This window comes from Ranitomeya variabilis, chromosome 2 (genome assembly GCF_051348905.1).
Source record: "Ranitomeya variabilis isolate aRanVar5 chromosome 2, aRanVar5.hap1, whole genome shotgun sequence".
In the NCBI taxonomy this organism is placed as follows: domain Eukaryota; kingdom Metazoa; phylum Chordata; class Amphibia; order Anura; family Dendrobatidae; genus Ranitomeya; species Ranitomeya variabilis.
Window position 1 is genome coordinate 219,730,599 of NC_135233.1, and position 13,527 is coordinate 219,744,125.

Genomic DNA, 13,527 nt, shown 5'->3' on the forward strand with positions numbered 1-13,527 from the left:
ATTTTACAATGTAACATGGTGTCCATTGAAATGTCTGGATTATCTATACAGTGCACAGAGAGACTTGATGTCCAGGAGAGATATTTTTTTTATGTTTTTGGCATCCACCCTCTCCAGTAGCATAGCTACCGGGGGGGGCAGAGGGTGCTCTGAGGGGGCCCACCCGGAGCTACGCTACTGTAACTGTATCTGCGCGCTGCAAGCGTCGATACAGTTACATTCTGCGGCAGAGCAGGGAGAATCTATCTCCCTGCTCTGCCGCTATGGGGCCCCTGAGCAGTGCCAGCAGTGGGCCCCCCGCCGTCATCGGAAGATCAGCTGTACCAGCATTTAGCCGATACAGCTGATCGCATTGATGGGAGAAGGAGCGCTGCGCTCCTTCTCCCATCATCCCCCTGTCAGTGTCGGCGTCTGACTTCGCCGACACTGACAGCGGGCCCGATGACATCACTGCCCGGCGCCCGCTGTCAGGAGATCAGCGGGAGCAGCGCAGGAACCAGGACAAAGAGAGGTGATTATTTATTTATTTTTTATGGGTGCTGCTGCCTTATTACAGGGTCTGCCTATAGGGGTGCTGCCTTATTGCAAGGTCTCCCTATAGGGGTGCTGCCTTATTACAGGGTCTGACTATGGGGGTGCTGCCTAATTACAGGGTCTGACTATGGGGGTGCTGCCTTATTACAGAGTCTGACTATGGGGGCTGCCTTATTACAGGGTCTGACTATGGGGGTGCTGCCTTATTACAGGGTCTGCCTATAGGGATGCTGCCTAATTACAGGGTCTGACTATGGGGGTGCTGCCTTATTACAGGGTCTGACTATCGGGGCTGCCTTATGCTATAGAGTCTGCCTATGGGGAGTGCATTATACTATATTGTGGACTATTTGGTGCATTATGCTACTGTACAGGTCCTTCTCAAAAAATTAGCATATAGTGTTAAATTTCATTATTTACCATAATGTAATGATTACAATTAAACTTTCATATATTATAGATTCATTATCCACCAACTGAAATTTGTCAGGTCTTTTATTGTTTTAATACTGATGATTTTGGCCTACAACTCCAGATAACCCAAAAAACCTGTCTCAATAAATTAGCATATTTCACCCGTCCAATCAAATAAAAGTGTTTTTTAATAACAAACAAAAAAACCATCAAATAATAATGTTCAGTTATGCACTCAATACTTTGTCGGGAATCCTTTGGCAGAAATGACTGCTTCAATGCGGCGTGGCATGGAGGCAATCAGCCTGTGACACTGCTGAGATGTTATGGAGGCCCAGGATGCTTCAATAGCGGCCTTAAGCTCATCCAGAGTGTTGGGTCTTGCGCCTCTCTACTTTCTCTTCACAATATCCCACAGATTCTCTATGGGGTTCAGGTCAGGAGAGTTGGCAGGCCAATTGAGCACAGTAATACCATGGTCAGTAAACCATTTACCAGTGGTTTTGGCACTGTGAGCAGGTGCCAGGTCGTGCTGAAAAATGAAATCTTCATCTCCATAAAGCATTTCAGCCGATGGAAGCATGAAGTGCTCCAAAATCTCCTGATAGCTAGGTGCATTGACCCTGCCCTTGATGAAACACAGTGGACCAACACCAGCAGCTGACATGGCACCCCACACCATCACTGACTGTGGGTACTTGACACTGGACTTCAGGCATTTTGGCATTTCCTTCTCCCCAGTCTTCCTCCAGACTCTGGCACCTTGATTTCCGAATGACATGCAAAATTTGCTTTCATCAGAAAAAAGTACTTGGGACCACTTAGCAACAGTCCAGTGCTACTTCTCTGTAGCCCAGGTCAGGCGCTTCTGCCGCTGTTTATGGTTCAAAAGTGGCTTTACCTGGGGAATGCGGCACCTGTAGCCCATTTCCTGCACACGCCTTTCCACACCAGACTCAGTCCACTGCTTCCTCAGGTTCCCCAAGGTCTGGAATCGGTCCTTCTCCACAATCTTCCTCAGGGTCCGGTCACCTCTTCTCGTTGTACAGCGTTTTCTGCCACATTGTTTCCTTCCAACAGACTTACCATTGAGGTGCCTTGATACAGCACTCTGGGAACAGCCTATTTGTTGAGAAATTTCTTTCTGGGTCTTACCCTCTTGCTTGAGGGTGTCAATGATGGCCTTCTTGACATCTGTCAGGTCGCTAGTCTTACCCATGATGGGGGTTTTGAGTAATGAACAAGCCAGGGAGTTTTTAAAAGCCTCAGGTATCTTTTGCATGTGTTTAGAGTTAATTAGTTGATTCAGAAGATTAGGGTAATAGGTCATTTAGAGAACCTTTTCTTGATATGCTAATTTATTGAGACAGGTTTTTTGGGTTATCAGGAGTTGTAGGCCAAAATCATCAGTATTAAAACAATAAAAGACCTGACAAATTTCAGTTGGTGGATAATGAATCTATAATATATGAAAGTTTAATTGTAATCATTACATTATGGTAAATAATGAAATTTAACACTATATGCTAATTTTTTGAGAAGGACCTGTATATGGAGGCTATCTAGGGGGCCATCATACATAGTTACATAGTTATTAAGGTTGAAGGAAGACTTTAAGTCTATCTAGTTCAACCCATAGCCTAACCTAACTTGCCCTAACATGTTGATCCAGAGGAAGGCAAAAAAAAACCTTGTGGCAAAGGTTAAGCTCCACCTTGGGGAAAAAAAATTCCTTCCCGACTCCACATACGGCAGTCAGACTAGTTCTCTGGATCAACGCCATATCAAGGAATCTAGTGTATATACCCTGTAACATTATACTTTTCAAGAAAGGCATCCAGTCCCCTCTTAAATTTAAGTACTGAATCACTCATTACAACATCATACGGCAGAGAGTTCCATAGTCTCACTGCTCTTACAGTAAAGAATCCGCGTCTGTTATTATGCTTAAACCTTCTTTCCTCCAGATGTAGAGGATGCCCCCTTGTCCCTGTCTCAGGTCTATGATTAAAAAGATCATCAGAAAGGTCTTTGTACTGTCCCCTCATATATTTATACATTAACATAAGATCACCCCTTAGTCTTCGTTTTTCCAAACTAAATAGCCCCAAGTGTAATAACCTATCTTGGCATTGCAGACCCCCCAGTCCTCTAATAACCTTGGTCGCTCTTCTCTGCACCCGCTCCAGTTCAGCTATGTCTTTCTTATACACCGGAGACCAGAACTGTGCACAGTATTCTAAGTGTGGTCGACCTAGTGACTTGTATAGAGGTAAAATTATGTTCTCCTCATGAGCATCTATGCCATGCCTCTTTTAATACATCCCATTATTTTATTTGCCTTTGTAGCAGCTGCCTGACACTGGCCACTGAATATGAGTTTGTCATCCACCCATACACCCAGGTCTTTTTCATTGACGGTTTTGCCCAGAGTTTTAGAATTAAGCACATAGTTATACATCTTATTACTTCTACCCAAGTGCATGACCTTACATTTATCCCCATTAAAGCTCATTTGCCATTTATCAGCCCAAGCTTCTAGTTTACATAAATCATCCTGTAATCTAAAATTGTCCTCCCCTGTATTGATTACCTTGCAGAGTTTAGTGTCATCTGCAAATATTGAAATTCTACTCTGAATGCCCCTTACAAGGTCATTAATAAATATGTAAAAAAAAGAGGGCTGTTATGATCCCAATGGCAAAGGATCTCAGAGATTACAGCAGAGTCTGCAAACATAAATACCAGCTCATAGGGACGTGGTAACTAGGCTGACCATATACCTGATCCTAGCACAAACACTAACAGTAGCCGGGGAACGTGCCTACGTTGATCCTAGACGTCTCGCGCCAGCCGGAGAACTAACTAACCCTATCAGGGAAAATAAGACCTCGCTTGCCTCCAGAGAAAAGACCCCAAAGTAATACAAGCCCCCAACAAATAATAACGGTGAGGTAAGAAGAAAAGACAAACGTAAGAATTAACTAGATTTTAGCAAAGAGAGGCCCACTGACTAATAGCAGAAAATAGTAAGGTGACTTATATGGTCAGCAAAAAACCCTGCAAAATATCCACGCTGAATATCCAAGAACCCCCAAACCGACTAACGGTGAGGGGGGAGAATATCAGCCCCCCTAGAGCTTCCAGCAATATCAGGAATCACATTTTATACAAGCTGGACAAAAATATGAACAAAGCAAAATAACAAAAAATAAGAAAGCAGGACTTAGCTTATCTTGCAAGGAACCAGGACCTGAAGTCAGGAGCAAACAGAAATGAACTGAATACAACGATGCCAGGCACTGGACTGAGAATCCAGGAAGTTTAAATAGCAACACCCCAGGCCTAACGAAGCAGGTGAGTACAAACCTGGTAAAAGACAATCCAAGTGCCAAATCACTAGTGACCACAAGAGGGAGCCAAGAAGTATAGTTCACAACAGTACCCCCCCTTTAAGGAGGGGTCACCGAACCCTCACCAAGACCACCAGGGCGACCAGGATGAGCAGCGTGGAAGGCACGAACCAAATCGGCCGCATGAACATCAGAGGCGGCCACCCAGGAATTATCCTCCTGACCATATCCCTTCCATTTGACCAAATACTGAAGCCTCCGTCTAGAGAGACGAGAATCCAAGATCTTCTCCACCACGTACTCCAACTCGCCCTCAACCAACACCGGAGCAGGAGGCTCAACAGCAGGAACCACAGGCACAACGTACCGCCGCAACAAAGACCTATGGAACACGTTGTGAATGGCAAATGAAACCGGAAGATCCAAACGAAAAGAAACCGGGTTAAGAACTTCCAAAATTTTATAAGGACCAATAAAGCGAGGCTTAAACTTAGGAGAGGAAACCTTCAGAGGGACATACCGAGAAGACAACCAAACCAAATCCCCAACACGAAGTCGGGGGCCCACACCGCGGCGGCGGTTGGCAAAACGTTGAGCCTTCTCCTGTGACAACTTCAAGTTGTCCACCACATGATTCCAAATCCGCTGCAACCTATCCACCACGGAATCCACCCCAGGACAGTCAGAAGACTCAACATGACCCGAGGAGAAACGAGGATGAAAACCAGAGTTGCAGAAGAATGCCGAAACCAAAGTAGCGGAACTAGCCCGATTATTAAGGGCAAACTCCGCCAATGGCAAGAAGGTCACCCAATCATCCTGGTCCGCAGAAACAAAACATCTCAAATAAGCCTCCAGAGTCTGATTAGTTCGCTCCGTTTGACCATTAGTCTGAGGATGGAAGGCAGATGAAAACGACAAATCAATGCCCATTTTAGCACAAAAAGATCGCCAGAATCTGGACACAAACTGGGATCCTCTGTCGGACACGATATTCTCCGGAATGCCGTGTAAACGAACCACATTCTGAAAAAACAAAGGAACCAGATCGGAAGAGGAAGGCAACTTAGGCAAGGGTACCAAATGGACCATCTTGGAAAAACGATCACACACCACCCAGATGACAGACATTCCTTGAGACACCGGAAGATCAGAAATGAAATCCATGGAAATGTGTGTCCAAGGCCTCTTCGGGACGGGCAAGGGCAGAAGCAACCCGCTAGCACGAGAACAACAAGGCTTAGCCCGAGCACAAGTCCCACAGGACTGCACAAATGACCGCACATCCCGTGACAAGGAAGGCCACCAAAAGGACCTAGCCACCAAATCTCGGGTACCAAAAATTCCCGGATGCCCTGCCAACACCGAGGAATGAACCTCGGAAATGACTTTGCTGGTCCATTTATCAGGAACAAACAGTCTGTCGGGTGGACAAGAGTCAGGTCTACCAGCCTGAAATCTCTGCAACACACGTCGCAAATCAGGAGATATGGCCGACACGATAACTCCCTCTTTAAGAATACCAGCTGGCTCCGAGACTCCAGGAGAGTCAGGCACAAAGCTCCTAGAAAGAGCATCAGCCTTAACATTCTTCGAACCAGGCAGGTACGAGACCACAAAGTCAAAACGAGAGAAAAACAATGACCAACGAGCCTGTCTAGGATTCAGGCGCTTAGCAGACTCGAGATACATCAGATTTTTGTGATCAGTCAAGACCACCACACGATGCTTAGCACCCTCGAGCCAATGACGCCACTCCTCAAATGCCCACTTCATGGCCAACAACTCACGATTACCAACATCATAGTTCCGCTCAGCAGGCGAAAACTTCCTAGAGAAAAGAGCACATGGTCTCATCACAGAGCAACCAGAGCCTCTCTGCGACAAAACAGCCCCAGCACCGATCTCAGAAGCATCCACTTCAACCTGAAAGGGAAGTGAGACATCAGGCTGGCACAAAACAGGCGCCGAAGTAAACCGGCGCTTCAGCTCCTGGAAGGCCTCCACGGCTGCAGGGGCCCACTTAGCCACATCAGAACCTTTCTTGGTCATATCCGTCAAAGGTTTAACAACGCTAGAAAAGTTAGCGATAAAGCGACGGTAGAAATTAGCAAACCCCAAGAACTTCTGAAGACTCTTAACAGACGTGGGCTGAGTCCAATCATGAATAGCTCGGACCTTGACTGGGTCCATCTCCACAGCAGAAGGGGAGAAAATAAAACCCAAAAAGGAAACCTTCTGCACTCCAAAGAGACACTTTGAGCCCTTCACAAACAAAGCATTATCACGCAAAACCTGAAACACCATCCTGACCTGCTTTACATGAGAATCCCAATCATCCGAGAAAACCAGAATATCATCCAGATAAACAATCATAAATTTATCCAGATACTTCCGGAAGATGTCATGCATAAAGGACTGAAACACTGAAGGAGCATTAGAGAGCCCAAAGGGCATCACCAAGTATTCAAAATGACCTTCGGGCGTATTGAATGCAGTTTTCCATTCATCTCCCTGCCTAATGCGCACAAGGTTGTACGCACCACGAAGGTCTATCTTGGTGAACCACTTGGCACCCTTAATCCGAGCAAACAAGTCTGACAATAGTGGCAAAGGATACTGAAACTTAACAGTGATTTTATTCAGAAGCCGATAGTCTATACAAGGTCTCAAAGACCCGTCCTTCTTGGCCACAAAAAAGAATCCCGCACCAAGAGGGGAAGAGGATGGACGAATATGCCCCTTCTCCAAAGACTCCTTGACATAAGAACGCATCGCGGCATGCTCGGGTACAGACAAATTAAATAATCGTCCCTTAGGAAATTTACTGCCAGGAATCAAATCTATAGCGCAGTCACAGTTCCTATGAGGAGGAAGAGCACTGGACCTGGACTCACTGAATACATCCTGATAGTCACACAAATACTCAGGAACCTCTGAAGGAGTAGAAGTAGCAATAGACACCGGCGGAGAATCGCAATGAATTCCCTGACAACCCCAACTCGACACAGACATAGCCTTCCAATCCAAAACAGGATTATGGGTCTGTAACCATGGCAGACCTAACACGACCAAATCATTCATTTTATGCAGAACAAGAAAACGAATCACCTCCCGATGTTCAGGAGTCATGCACATGGTCACTTGTGTCCAATACTGCGGTTTATTTTCCGCCAGTGGCGTAGCATCAATTCCTCTGAGAGGAATAGGAACTTTTAAAGGCTCCAGGACAAAACCACAGCGCTTGGCAAACGACAAGTCCATAAGACTCAGGGCAGCACCTGAATCCACAAACGCCATAACAGGGTAGGAAGACAACGAACAAATTAACGTCACAGACAAAATAAATTTAGGCTGCAAATAACCAATGGTGACAGGACTGACAACCTTGGTTAGGCGTTTAGAGCATGCTGATATAACATGTGTAGAATCACCACAGTAAAAACACAGCCCATTCTGTCGTCTATGATTTTGTTGTTCGGTTCTAGTCAGGATTCTATCACATTGCATTGCTGGATCGGGGTTTCTATCACATTGCATTGAAACAGGTGTCTGTTCAGACAACACCGCCAGAGGATTAGCGGATTTGCGCTCGCGCAAACGCCGATCAATCTGAATAGCCAGCGCCATAGAATCATTCAGACTTGTAGGAATTGTGAAACCCACCATCACATTCTTAATGGCATCAGAAAGGCCATTTCTGAAATTTGCGGCCAGAGCACATTCATTCCATTGAGTAAGCACGGACCATTTCCGAAATTTTTGGCAATACACTTCGGCTTCATCCTGGCCCTGAGAGATAGCCAGTAGAGCTTTTTCTGCCTGAATTTCAAGATTAGGCTCCTCATAAAGCAATCCGAGCGCCAGAAAAAACGCATTAACATCAGCCAATGCCGGATCTCCTGGCGCTAACGAGAAAGCCCAATCCTGCGGGTCGCCACGCAAAAAGGAGATAACAATTTTAACTTGCTGAGCTGAATCTCCAGACGAACGAGGTTTCAAAGATAGAAACAATTTACAATTATTCCTAAAATTCCTAAATTTAAATCGATCTCCAGAGAACAGCTCAGGAATAGGTATCTTAGGCTCAGACATAGGACTGCTAACAACAAAATCCTGAATGCTCTGCACTCGTGCAGCAAGCTGATCCACACTAGTAATCAAGGTCTGAACATTCATGTCTGCAGCAAAGCTTACAGCCACTCTGAGATAGAGGGGAAGGAAGAAAGAGGAGAGGAAAAAAAAAAAAAAAAGACTCAGAACTCCTTTTCTTTAAATCCCACTTCTGCAATGCATTAACTATTCATTGGCCTGGCATACTGTTATGATCCCAATGGCAAAGGATCTCAGAGATTACAGCAGAGTCTGCAAACATAAATACCAGCTCATAGGGACATGGTAACTAGGCTGACCATATACCTGATCCTAGCACAAACACTAACAGTAGCCGGGGAACGTGCCTACATTGATCCTAGACGTCTCGCACCAGCCGGAGAACTAACTAACCCTATCAGGGAAAATAAGACCTCGCTTGCCTCCAGAGAAAAGACCCCAAAGTAATACAAGCCCCCAACAAATAATAACGGTGAGGTAAGAAGAAAAGACAAACGTAAGAATGAACTAGATTTTAGCAAAGAGAGGCCCACTGACTAATAGCAGAAAATAGTAAGGTGACTTATATGGTCAGCAAAAAACCCTGCAAAATATCCACGCTGAATATCCAAGAACCCCCAAACCGACTAACGGTGAGGGGGGAGAATATCAGCCCCCCTAGAGCTTCCAGCAATATCAGGAATCACATTTTATACAAGCTGGACAAAAATATGAACAAAGCAAAATAACAAAAAATAAGAAAGCAGGACTTAGCTTATCTTGCAAGGAACCAGGACCTGAAGTCAGGAGCAAACAGAAATGAACTGAATACAACGATGCCAGGCACTGGACTGAGAATCCAGGAAGTTTAAATAGCAACACCCCAGGCCTAACGAAGCAGGTGAGTACAAACCTGGTAAAAGACAATCCAAGTGCCAAATCACTAGTGACCACAAGAGGGAGCCAAGAAGTATAGTTCACAACAGAGGGCCCAATACTGACCCCTGTGGTACCCCACTGCTAACCGCGACTCAGTCCGAGTGTGCTCCATTAATAACCACCCTTTGTTTCCTATCCCTGTGCCAGCTCTCAACCCACTTACACATATTTTCCCCTATCCCCATTATTCTCATTTTATGTATCAACCTTTTGTGTGGCACCGTATCAAAAGCTTTTGAAAAGTCCATATACACTACGTCCACTGGGCTCCCTTGGTCCAGTCCGGAACTTACCTCTTCATAGAAGCTGATCAAATTAGTCTGACATGAACGGTCCCTAGTAAACCCGTGCTGATACTGGGTCATGAGGTTATTCCTCTTCAGATACTCCAGTATAGCATCCCTTAGAATGCCCTCCAGGATTTTACCCACTGTAGAGGTTAAGCTTACTGGCCTATAATTTCTGAGTTCAGTTTTTGTCCCCTTTTTGAATATTGGCACCACATTTGCTATACGCCAGTCCTGTGGTACAGACCCTGTTATTATGGAGTCTTTAAAGATTAAAAATAATGGTCTATCAATGACTGTACTTAATTCCTGCAGTACTCGGGGGTGTATCCCATCCGGGCCCGGAGATTTGTCAATTTTAGTGATTTTTAGACGCCGCTGTACTTCCTGCTGGGTTAAGCAGGTGACACTTAATGGGGAATTTTTGTTATCACTGATCATATTGTTTGCCATGGGATTTTCTTGTGTAACTACTGATGAAAAAAGGCATTTAGCATATTGGCTTTTTCCTCATCCTCATCCACCATTTCCCAAGACTATTTTTAAGGGGGTCAACACTTTCATTTTTTAGTTTCTTACTATTTATGTAGTTAAAGAATATTTGGGGATTATTTTTACTTTCTCTGGCAATGAGTCTCTCTGTCTCAATTTTTGCTGCCTTGATTTGCTTTTTACAGAATTTATTTAATTTTCTGCATTTATTTAATGCCTCATCACTACCTACTTCCTTTAATTCTCTAAATGCTTTCTTTTTGTCACTTATTGCGCCCCTTACAGCTCTATTTAGCCATATTGGTTTCCTCCTATTTCTAGTATGTTTATTCCCATACGGTATATACTGTGCACAGGTCCTATCCAAGATGCTAATAAACGTCTCCCATTTTCTTTGTGTATTTTTATGTCTCAGGATATCGTCCCAGTTAATTGCACCAAGATCATCTCTCATCCGTTGGAAATTTGCCCTCCTGAAGTTTAGTGTCCTTGTCACCCCTCTACTACACATCTTATAAAAGGATACACGAAAACATTATTTTGTGATCACTATTCCCCAAGTGACTCCCAACCCTTATATTTGATATGCGGTCTGGCCTGTTGGTTAATATTAGGTCTAGCAGTGCCCCCCTTCTTGTTGGGTCCTGAACCAGTTGTGGAAGGTAATTGTCTCTCATAGTTGTCAAAAACCGATTACCTTTGCTGGAACTGCAGGTTTCTGTTCCCCAATCTATTTCAGGGTAGTTGAAGTCCCCCATAATAATGACTTCTCCTTGAGTCGCAGCTTCATCTATTTGCTTTACGAGGATATTCTCCATTGCTTCCATTATTTTTGGAGATTTATAACAAACCCCTATCAGTAATTTATTATTTCCCCCAACCCCTTATCTCCACCCACAGGGACTCTACATTTTCATTAAATTCACCTATATTATCACACCGGATTTAAGGACGATTTTACATACAGTATGGAGATTACAGTATGGGGGCCATCATATAGTGTTGGAGCCATCAAACAGTTTGGAGGCTACTAAGGGGTCAGTATACTATGTGGGTGGTACAATACAGTGAGGGGGCATTATACTGTGTATAAGAGAGCATCATACTGTGTATAGGAGAGCTGTACAGGGGGGAGACTCGGGACATTATTAAATGTAATGTGGGCACTTATTGTTATAGGGGAACTCAGGTTACTGTGGCTATCAAAGGGGCACACAGGACAATATTACTTTCTAGGGTGCAAAATATGGGCACTGTTTTCTAGGGCACTTGCACCCGGCATTACTATATTATAGAGGGGTGCTTTAGAATTTAGAGGGCACAGAGAATCACAGCAATAGAATAGCTCAACAATGTTGAGGGCACAGAGAATCACACAGCAGGTGCAGTAATAGGGACACATATGGCAGCAGCGGCTCTGTATTGGGGTATCAGGTGCAGTAATAGGGACACATACGGCAGCAGCGGCTCAGTATTGGGGTATCAGGTGCAGTAATACGGACACATACGGCAGCAGCGGCTCAGTATTGGGGTATCAGGTGCAGTAATAGGGACACATATGGCAGCAGCGGCTCTGTATTGGGGTATCAGGTGCAGTAATAGGGTCACATACGGCAGCAGCAGCTCAGTATTGGGGCATCAGGTGCAGTAATAGGGACACATATGGCAGCAGCGGCTCAGTATTGGGGTATCGGGCAGTAATAGGGACACATACGGCAGCAGCGGCTCAGAATTGAGGTATCAGGTGCAGTAATAGGGTCACATGGCAGCAGCGGCTCAGTATTGGGGTATCAGGTGCAGTAATAGGGACACATACGGCAGCAGCGGCTCAGTATTGGGGTATCAGGTGCAGTAATAGGGACACATGGCAGCAGCGGCTCAGTAATGGGGTATCAGGTGCAGTAATAGGGTCACATACGGCAGCAGCGGCTCAGAATTGGGGTATCAGGTGCAGTAATAGGGACACATGGCAGCAGCGGCTCAGTATTGGGGTATCAGGTGCAGTAATAGGGTCACATACGGCAGCAGCGGCTCAGAATTGAGGTATTAGGTGCAGTAATAGGGACACATACGGCAGCAGTGGCTCAGTATTGGGGTATCAGGTGCAGTAATAGGGACACATACAGCAGCAGCGGCTCAGAATTGAGGTATCAGGTGCAGTAATAGGGTCACATACGGCAGCAGCGGCTCAGAATTGAGGTATCAGGTGCAGTAATAGGGACACATACGGCAGCAGCGGCATAGTATTGGGGTATCAGGTGCAGTAATAGGGACACATACGGCAGCAGCGGCTCAGTATTGGGGTATCAGGTGCAGTAATAGGGTCACATACGGCAGCAGCGGCTCAGAATTGAGGTATCAGGTGCAGTAATAGGGACACATACGGCAGCAGTGGCTCAGTATTGGTATATCAGGTGCAGTAATAGGGACACATATGGCAGCAGCGGCTCTGTATTGGGGTATCAGGGGCAGTAATAGGGTCACATACGGCAGCAGCGGCTCAGTATTGGGGTATCAGGTGCAGTAATAGGGACACATATGGCAGCAGCGCCTCAGTATTGGGGTATCAGGCAGTAATAGGGACACATACGGCAGCAGCGGCTCAGAATTGAGGTATCAGGAGCAGTAATAGGGTCACATACGGCAGCAGCGGCTCAGTATTGGGGTATCAGGTGCAGTAATAGGGACACATACGGCAGCAGCGGCTCAGTATTGGGGTATCGGGCAGTAATAGGGACACATACGGCAGCAGCAGCTCAGAATTGGGGTATCAGGATCAGTAATAGGGACACATATGGCAGCAGCGGCTCAGTATTGGGGTATCTGGTGCAGTAATGGGGATACATACGGCAGCAGCGGCTCAGTATTGGGGTATCAGGGGCAGTAATAGGGACACATATGGCAGCAGCGGCTTAGTATTGGGGTATCAGGGGCAGTAATAGGGACACATACGGCAGCAGCGGCTCAGTATTGGGGTATCAGGTGCAGTAATAGGGTCACATACGGCAGCAGCAGCTCAGCATTGGGGTATCAGGAGCAGTAATAGGGACACATACGGCAGCAGCGGCTCAGTATTGGGGTATCGGGCAGTAATAGGGACACATACGGCAGCAGCAGCTCAGAATTGGGGTATCAGGATCAGTAATAGGGACACATATGGCAGCAGCGGCTCAGTATTGGGGTATCTGGTGCAGTAATGGGGACACATACGGCAGCAGCGGCTCAGTATTGGGGTATCAGGGGCAGTAATAGGGACACATATGGCAGCAGCGGCTTAGTATTGGGGTATCAGGGGCAGTAATAGGGACACATACGGCAGCAGCGGCTCAGTATTGGGGTATCAGGTGCAGTAATAGGGTCACATACGGCAGCAGCGGCTCAGAATTGAGGTATCAGGGGCAGTAATAGGGACACAT